Genomic DNA, 9550 nt, shown 5'->3' on the forward strand with positions numbered 1-9550 from the left:
AGTCTACAGACATTTGACCTCTTGGCTAGGGATTATATAGCAGCACTTGACATAGATGGGGGAAGAGGTGTCGTAGAAACACTAACTCCATTCCGCAAAGCCAAGGCAGGAGAGGTGTCAGACAGACAAAGCTCAGGAAATAGTAAAAGCATCACCAAAAGACAAGATTTTAGTGTGGTGGTGAGTGGGCTGTTCTTCTGGGTCACTCACAGGACCCAGATGAACCCCATACGTCAGTCTCTTTTGGTCAATGAGAGACAGCTGCCTACAGAAGGCAGAACCTGGACAAGGAGCCACAGGGCTGGGCTCTAGCACAGCGGCTTCCCTTCCTGTGGGTACTTGAGCAAGTCATTTCACCTCTCTGAGTCTCCGTTTCCAAAGAGCCTGGGGATCAAACCAAGGTTTTTGCATTTAGTGAAAGCAATGACCTTTTGCTGTGCTCTGTGGCACTGCAGAAAAATGTTTTCTGCTGTTAAAAAGATACGGTGCCATCTTCCCTCCTCTTGACCTGCAACAATGAGAGGTGGGTGTTTCATCCCAGTCTTAAACCTGATTACAACCTGCCTTGTGACAGATTTGGAGAGACCACAGTCAGATCATGTCTGAAACAAAACCACAGGAAGAATCTCTAGTGTGAATGTTAATCTCATCCCCAGAGGACCCATAAACATTGTGTACGTATAAACCATTAATGTGGTGATGTCCACAAAAATAAGCAGCTCCACTCTAGTGGGGAAACCCGAGCAAGTCACAGTTTCCCACATAAATCTCTTCTCTTTATGTAACTAGCAAGATGATTCTTGAAAAATGTGTTATGCACCTTATGTACTATCATATGAGATGGGGATTCATCTAAAACACTGAACTCACTATTATTCTGAAAGTGAAAGCTCAGTTTCTTTCAGGCATGGGGACCATCCTTTGCCAAGTCCAGATCCAGTTTAATGCCATGGGTTCTGGACCCAGACCCCCATAGTTTTCAAGGTCAATTTATATTGGCATTACACAACTTCCTGTCAAAAAACAAGTCTTTAAAGATCTCATAAAACTTCTTGGACTTCAGATGGTTTTTACAAAACAATACTCAGATGAGCTAAGTGTAAATGAATCAGAAAAGAGGATAATGTTTCCCATAAAAACTCATGGGTTTGAGGATTCGGGGAAGAAAGGAAGGCTGGCAAAGGCCAAACATTTTAAAGCACTTTGAAACCATTAGTCAAACTTAAAATGTAGCCAGGTTCCCTCAACCTTATACTTCATGAGTTTTGTGATTGAAAATCTTTTCCTATATTTCAGATCAGCTGCAAAACAAATATAATGGCTGCCTGTGATCAGAACTGCTTCCATCCATGTTTTCTTCCAGGCTAAGATTTCATGGAGTGCCTTTTAGTTCCCTTCTGGTTTCATCAAGGAATTCTTAGAAAGAAAAAGGGAAGAGACCAGGGAAAGAGAGAAACAGGAAGTCAGTTAAGTTGTGGATTAAAGAAAGAGACAAAAAGGAGAGTGAGCGCAAGAGAGACATTGAAGAATGGAAACTAAAGAGAGAAGGGGTAAGATTTCCTTCTTCTTTATGGTCAAGTGATACTCCATTGTATAAATGTACCACAGTTTCTTAATCCAGTTGTCTACCGATGGGCGTTTCAGTTGTTTCCGTGTCTTGGTTATTGTGAATAGCACTGCAATAAACAGAGGGGTGCATATATTTTTTTGAATTAGTGTTTTAGATTTCTCTGAATAGATACCTAAGAGTGGAATCACTTGTCTTATTAGGGAGGCCACTTCATGGATGGTGTAGATGCCTGACCACTGCAGTGCACACCTGAAGCTGAAGCTGAATAATGCTGTCAACTATAATTTAATGTATATATAGTCATGGGATGTGGAGTACAACATAGGGAATAGAGTCAATGGAATTGTAACAGCTATGTAAGATGTCAGAGGGGTAGTAGATCAGGGGAGGGGAGATTATCACTTTGTGAGGGGGTAAATATCTAACTATTACATTGTTTTGTACACCTGAAACTAATATACAATATAAATAAATAAAAATCATTTTAAAAAGTACGCGTGTGCACGCGAGAGAGAGAGAGAGAGAGAGAGAGAGAGAGAGAGAGAGAGAGAGAAAGAGAGAGATAAGGGGGCCTCTGGGTGGCTCCTGGTGACCATGGCCTTTCCTGTCTGTACTTGCTGCTGCAGGTGGCCCTGCTCTATGTCAAGAACATTGGCTGGGGAACAGAGCAAGGAATTGGCAGATTCCTAAAGGAGCCAGGCATTAAGTCTCAGCTAATGAACCTTATTTGATCTGTAAGAACCATGATGAGAGTGCCTTTGATAATAGTAAACTCAATTGCAATTGTACCCTTTTACTATTTGGGTGAAGATCAATGGGTAAAATAGAAACTCAGGAGAGATGCCAGCAGAAGTTATTGCTTCCGTCTTTATTGGAATGTCTGTATTTTAGCTGTCTGTCCTTGGACGTGACAAAAACATAAACCTGACAATAAAACTAGAGTCCCTATTTATCTGATGTTTTTAATTGTTGTACTTAATAATTTAATTACAAAAAGATCAGATCATCAGAGGCTGTAACTATCCAGAATTGGAATACATTTGACTATTGACTGTTCATAAAAGTTCATGCTATGATAAGGATTGTTAAAGGGTACAAGACTGTCACTTATGTGTTTTTAGAGCCTTTTCTCTCTCATTTCTTAGAGATGAATTTTTTTCAAAGTTTTGAAATTCCTTGTGATTTAGCTATGATGTGAAAGTGATTATCCTCCTAGATAAAAGTTAAAGGATGTTTTTTTAAAGTAATTACTACATATAAAATGATACATAGGTAATTTGGATAATTTTATTTTGAACTCTTTGGTTAAATATTTTGTACTATTTGGTTAAATATATTGTCTTGGCTATGAAAAATTTATAATATCTATTTATAATAACTATTTATAACTATAAATAACTATAATAACTTATAATAACTATTATATTAGTTATAATAAATAAATAAATTTATAATAACTATTGAGGAGCAATACTCTCCGATTTCAGGGCAAATTCTAATTTTGTAAGTCAGATAATCATGTGATGATTATGTTCTGGTTCTTTTCATGCATTTCTTATTTTATTAATTGGCCTAAGTGATGGTATCAGATCAATATCTACATATTTTCATTGGTAGAAAAATCTGTGTAGAAAAGTCTATGCCCTTTGTACAATGATGACTTATTTTTTTAAAGTAAGAAGACTTTATTGTGAAGCATTTACATCTCCAAAAATTGTCACATGTTTCAATTTCTAGGAACAGCTCCTTAAGGCGTGTGATTCTTAATTCTTCATTTTGTCTGTCAACAGAGCGTTCATGCTGGATAAGTTGGGTTTTGTTTTGTTTTTATGTCTTAGACTATCCCATATTTGCTCATCCCACAATACAGTTTGATTCAGAAAGATTTAAACTATGTAAATGGTTTTTCTGAAAATTATCGGTTATAATATTTTTAAGGGGGTGGAATGGCATCTTTGTTTATAGGAAAACATTTGTAAATAAAGTTAAATTTTTAAGTCAAAAAAAGAAAAGAAAAGAAAGGGAGAAGGAAAAAAGGGAAGAAAGAATATGAAGGCAAAAAGAGGGGACATAGTAGAAGGAGGGACAAAAAAAGGTGGATAGAAGCAAGAATGGAAGAAGAGGAATGCATTGGAGAAGGGGAAATAAAGGAGAAATCAGTGAAGGAGAAGGGTAGAAAACAGAGAGGTGGGGAAAGGAGGAAAAAAATTCAATGAAATGTAGGGAGAGAAAAATTATACCCAGAACCTGTGGGCTAATTATTTTCAGGCTGCTCACTAAGATTCTGGCAGATGAATCTCAGATGCCTCTGACCTGAGTATCAGCTTGTCCAGGTTTGAACTAGAATTAAACCTGTGGCCTTAGAAGGTGCTAGCAGAGTTTGGGTGGCAGGCTGCCCCACACCTCATGCAAAGTGGGAGGGACAGGAAGTCCCATGTTCTCCCCCACAAGCAGCTGGCCAATGACAGCCACTCTAGCTCCAGATTCCCACAAATAGGTACTTCAGTTACTCTCAAGGTCCTCTCCCTTGTTCTTTCAACCAGTTCATCAAAAAACGGGGATGAAGGAGGTTAGAAGTGTGTGACCTCCTCCACATTTAACTCAGCTTCCATGAAAAATCACATAAAGTTTTACAAATGAAGAATTAAAGCTGTTACTCATCAGATGAAGGTGTCAGTGTGTCTTCTACGCCCTGTGGGCAAGACGGAAATGGGACTGATTTGCAGAGAAAGAAGAGGTGCCCCCTGGAATTGGGCAACAAATAGAACTGAGGTTTACCCTATGGGTTCTCTTCCCTTTAAAGCTTCAGGTTTGAAATTTAAGGATCTTTAACTGTTATTCAACAAACATTCACTGAACAACCATAAGGCTGTCAGCTAGCCCATATATATATATATATATATATATATATATATATATATATATATATATATATATATATATACATATATATGTATATAAAATATATATAAACTTACAACAAACTGCAAATAGAATTCCATTGCAGGTGAAGAAGTTTAAAGAATACTGGTTGGATTGCAGCCCAAAGTGGCTCCTGGGTCAGTGAGTGCCTACATGCTGACTCTGAGTAACAGGCCATGATCATATAGAGCCTGTCCACATAGAGCATGCATTCTGATGGGGTAAACAGGCCTGGAACAAATAATTACATGTGTGGTGAGTATTGAAAAAGGACTGTGGGAAACGGGACCCACAAGAAGAAAAAGGGTCAGGGTCAGGTTGCCTTCCTACAAATTTAGAAGAGCCAATCAACAAAAGTAAACTTCGAAAATAAAGTTTGCGGACACTGAATTTCCCTTTCTGACTATTCTGGTCCCCTTCTTACTTGCCTTACATATAATCAAGGATGGCTGTTAAAGACAACAAAATGCCTCTGCCTACAGCTAACCAAAATCTGTTCATTAATTTAGCTTTCCTTAAGGCTTTTCCTACCCATTTCTTCAGAACTTTTGAACCTAAAACATGAAACTATGTAATAATCAAATAGCGATCAATACAATTTTATTTACACTAAATAAAATTTACAATTTAAAATTTAAAATTTAAAATTTTATTTAAATTACCTATTTACGCTTGTCATTCACACCTTCCAAGCTTCATTGGGCCATTGGCTAGTCCACATTCAAGAGGACAAAAAGGAGTCACTTACTTGTTCTCAAACAGTTTGCATCTTGGAAAACCCTAAAAGGTACCCTGAACTGAAATGTACCTCAACAGAGCAGTCTATGAAACACTTGCCTTTTGATCACAAAAAGGTCCCCAATTACTTGCATTTCACTGTCGTATCTCAGTTATGAACATTTCTTTGACCTTCCACTCAGTCCATGGAATTTTCCTGGTTTCTTGGCTTAAATGTAAGTTCAAAGTTGCCCAGACACCTGCGAGGTTGGTTGAGTGCCAGGTAGGCAAGCCGAGTAATGTTTTCTCCACTCAGCTACGGCGACTTATAAATTGTGATCCAATTTTCAAAGGAACCTCCTAGGCTGCTTCAGCTTCAATGCTTCCCAGATTGTTGATTAGCTGGAATTGCTTCTTTCTTTCAATTTCAGGACATTAGAAATCATTATTTCTCTCGTCTACATTACTTTTCACCCAACCGCAGTTGAACATAATGCTGCCTGGGTTTAACATGATTGTAATTTTTTTTCCCAAATATTCTCTCTGTTGCCATCAAATTGATGAAGATATCATACAGTGCATAAAGAAGCCTAGAAAAAAACAAGAAGAGAATGAGAAAGTACTTCTTCCTTCTACATATCAATTCCTAGCCAGCCTGTGTGGTTTCTAAGACCCAAGGCCCTTTACAGATGCCTCCTCCTCAGTTTTTCAACCTCATCTTGGGCTACTCCCCCAAATGAATCTTCTGTTCCAACATTTATCTGTTTTTCTTTTTCTTTGAAAGAAAGAACGAGAGAGAGAGAGAGGGAAAGAGGGAAAGAGGGAAAGAGGGAAAGAGGGAAAGAGGGAAAGAAAGAAAGAAAGAGGGAAGGAAGGAAGGAAGGAAGGAAGGAAGGAAGGAAGGAAGGAAGGAAGGAAGGAAGGAAGGAAGGAAGGAAGGAAGGAAAGAAAGAAAGAAAGAAAGAAAGAAAGAAAGAAAGAAAGAAAGAAAGAAAGAAAGAAAGAAAGAAAGAAAGAAAGAAAGAAAGAAAGAAAGAAAGAAAGAAAAAGGCTGGTCATCCACTAACCTGCAGACACAGGACACGTATATTCCTGCCTCTAGCTTCCTCTCACATCGGTCTCCTGAAATACCTTCATCTTCTCAACCAAGTCCTCCTCTTCTTTCAAAATAGAACTTAAAATCCTTTACTTCCATGAAGCCCTTTGGACCATCCTAAACCTGTTTACCCTCACTTCCCAGTAGCATTCATCTGCCACCCCAGGCATTAAGCACATAATACATGCTTTGTAATACCCATGGAACACTTCTTGCGGTGAATCCTTTTTCAGTGCTTGATCTTAGTAAGATACACCAGAATGAAGGCAAGTCATGGTTAGTAATAGTTGAGGTTTGGTTACTTGTCTTTAGCTGTCTGCAGGCAGCGTTCTATTGAGCAATGGGGTTTGCCCCAAATTTCCCCTAAGCTAAATTACCTGAATCAAACAATGGCACTCTTCAGGGGGGAAAAAAAAAGTTTCCTACCTCTGAATTAATGGCTTGGAAAGTTCCTTAGAAAGAATTTTGTCATATTTGTGTCTGAAACCTGTTACATTGCCAGAGTTATAGCATTAAACTAGTCAATGCTTTTATAGCATCTCTTTTTTGTTGCCCTCTCAACTTACCCTATTATTGGAGACCCGGACAAACTTTGAGAATGCAACTAGCAAAAACCCACATAACATGGATGAACTGAGCAATATACAGAAGTAACTCACACCACCAAAGAAACACCAGCTATGTAAGGAGAGGCCTGGCTTTGTAAACAGTAAGGGGAGACCAGTAAAACCAGCCCAGTGTCTGATTCCTCCAGGTTTCCTAGTTGTAAAGCCCCAACTACTGCTGAGATGGATCAGGTTACATCTGCCAGCTGCCCAAGAACTTTACACTTAACCCTTTCCAATCCAATCACTTACTAGAAAGAGAATCTCCAGACTTTACGTTTTCCCGTTTTCTTCCCTACATACAAGTAACTGGCCAAAGCCCTGGCGAAGCTGCCCTGCAGCCACACTGACTCCAGGCCTCCACCTCATCCCTGGACGCCTGTGTTGAGGATGGAGACCTTGTGTGTCCTATTGCCCATGCCTAACATAGTAAATGCTTGTAAAAGGATTTGTTGAGAATGACTGCCCCTTTAGATGCCTAATTGCAGCGGGGACCCACAATAAGAAACCTTCAGACTACCATTTTTTTCATCATGAGCACAAACCTTGCCCAAGAGTCTTATGCTATCAAGGATCTTGAGATTGATTGATTTATTCGGTCATTCACTGACTCATTCATTCCTTCACTGGACATTTTTGAGGGCCATTGGTATTTTAATTAACAAAAATGAGGAAAAGATTTTAGAACTTTTCTTTTCTTTTTTAGGGATCTAATATTCCTGACTAGATCCAGGGTTCTCCCTAAAAGTTGGGGAAAATACATTTAGAAGGCATGGGATGAAGAAATGGATAGGTGGAATCTCTTCCTGCAGGCTTTTTGCAGCTAATTGCTGAAAAATCATTGGCAGAAAATCAATATGAGCACATATAACAGCATCTGTAGAATGCAAATACATAATCCTGGATATTTCCATCCCAGGAAGGAGTAGAATATATGATTAAGAGCACAAAATTTTGTGTCCAACATCCTGGGCTCAATTCTGAGTCCTGCTCCTAAGTATGGGAGTAAACTTGGGGTATTGGCTCATGTTCTGGATGAATCTAGGAAGCAGCTGTCTGGGCATTAAGGAACTAAACTCTTGAATCCCCTTGAACAATCACTTTTATGAGGGCATGTTTTTGAGTTCCTCCGAGCTATCCTGGGAACCACTACTCAGCTGGAGGCAGTTGGAAGTAGATAATCTCAGCCTTAGATTCTAAGGCTGTCAAGGCTACCATTTTATTTTATCACTTTACGGGTCAGCACACAGAATAATTTCTTAGTGATCTTAAAGTTTCCTGGTACTCAGCTCAGCCTCTACACATTTACTGCCCTAACTCTTTCCAGTAGGAGAAAACCATTTCTGGAAAAATGAAGCTTCTGCCAGGGGATTTAGAGTCAAAGATATCAAAAACTGATGAGTCTCCTGTGTTTTTTTACAGTGTCACAATTTCAGGTGTTCTTGCCGCAGAGGCAAGAGCAGAGATGGAAAGAAAGACCTCAATTTTACAAAGGGGGATGGTGATAGGAAGAGAAGGGAAAAGAATCATTCATATTCATTCACTGAGCACTTAGGGACCCATAAATAGCATGGAAGCGTTCAGCTCCTTCCATTACAGAAGGGAGCCTTTCTACAGATGCTTGCCTTTGTAACCAAAAAAGGCATTCTGTGAGTTAATAAAACTGGTACCTCTTAAGCTTCTATATTCTTATCTACAAAATGGGAACAATACCTAGTACAGGGTTCAGCACGTTTTTTCTGAAAGGGACCTGATAGTAAATATTTTCAACTTTGCAGGCCATACAGTCTGTCACAACTACTGAAATTTGCCATTGTAGCATGAAAGTAGCAATGGACAACAAATATAGGCACGCACATGGGCAGATTTGATCTGCGGACCACAACTTGCCAGCCCCTGGTCAAATCCCCTGGTCTACAGAGTGTTGTGAGGATTAAATGAGCTAATTCAAGTAACATACTTTATAGTACAGTGTCCCGCAGGTCAGAGCTCAATAAATGTTAGCCATTATCACTGCTCTGATGTTAGACTCTCCCATCTGTATGTGCTGCCTTTGCCCATTTTAGGGAGTGATATAGTCCTCAGAGTTCCTCAGGAGATATTTCCAGTCCATACCCTCTTGGGCATATGGATGGTATCAAAGATTGGGTTCTCTGAGAAGAACCCTGAGATGGAGTTTAGTGTACAGAATGTTTATTAAGGGGTGGGAGCAACCCGTGTGGAAAGGAAGAGAAGGGAGTAGAATCGGGTAAAGGGAGAAGTCAAGTTGCTCAACAATAGGCTGGGCCAAATCCCCACGGAGCTCTAGAACTAAAATGGCCATCAGAGTTGCCCCACGTTGGATCAAAGTGGTTGTGCCTCAGTAACCCTACCTGGAGCAGTCACTGGATGTGGGCTGCCCTGGGAAGGGTATGTCCTTGGGGGAGAGCTCTGCAGCTCAGGCACTCCTGAAGAGACTGCCTGGTGAAGACTCTCTGCTGACTGCACACCATAGATTGTGCACAGAAATGACATGTGTCACTTGCAGCCCAAGCATTTAATGGTTGCTGCAAGACTGTCCAGAGATCCTTTCCTCTGCAATGACCAGTGATTTCATGATGGTAGCTGCTCTATCAGTTTGGGTCCCACAGGGACAATTGT

This window comes from Rhinolophus hipposideros, assembly GCF_964194185.1.
Source record: "Rhinolophus hipposideros genome assembly, chromosome: 12".
In the NCBI taxonomy this organism is placed as follows: Eukaryota; Metazoa; Chordata; class Mammalia; order Chiroptera; family Rhinolophidae; genus Rhinolophus; species Rhinolophus hipposideros.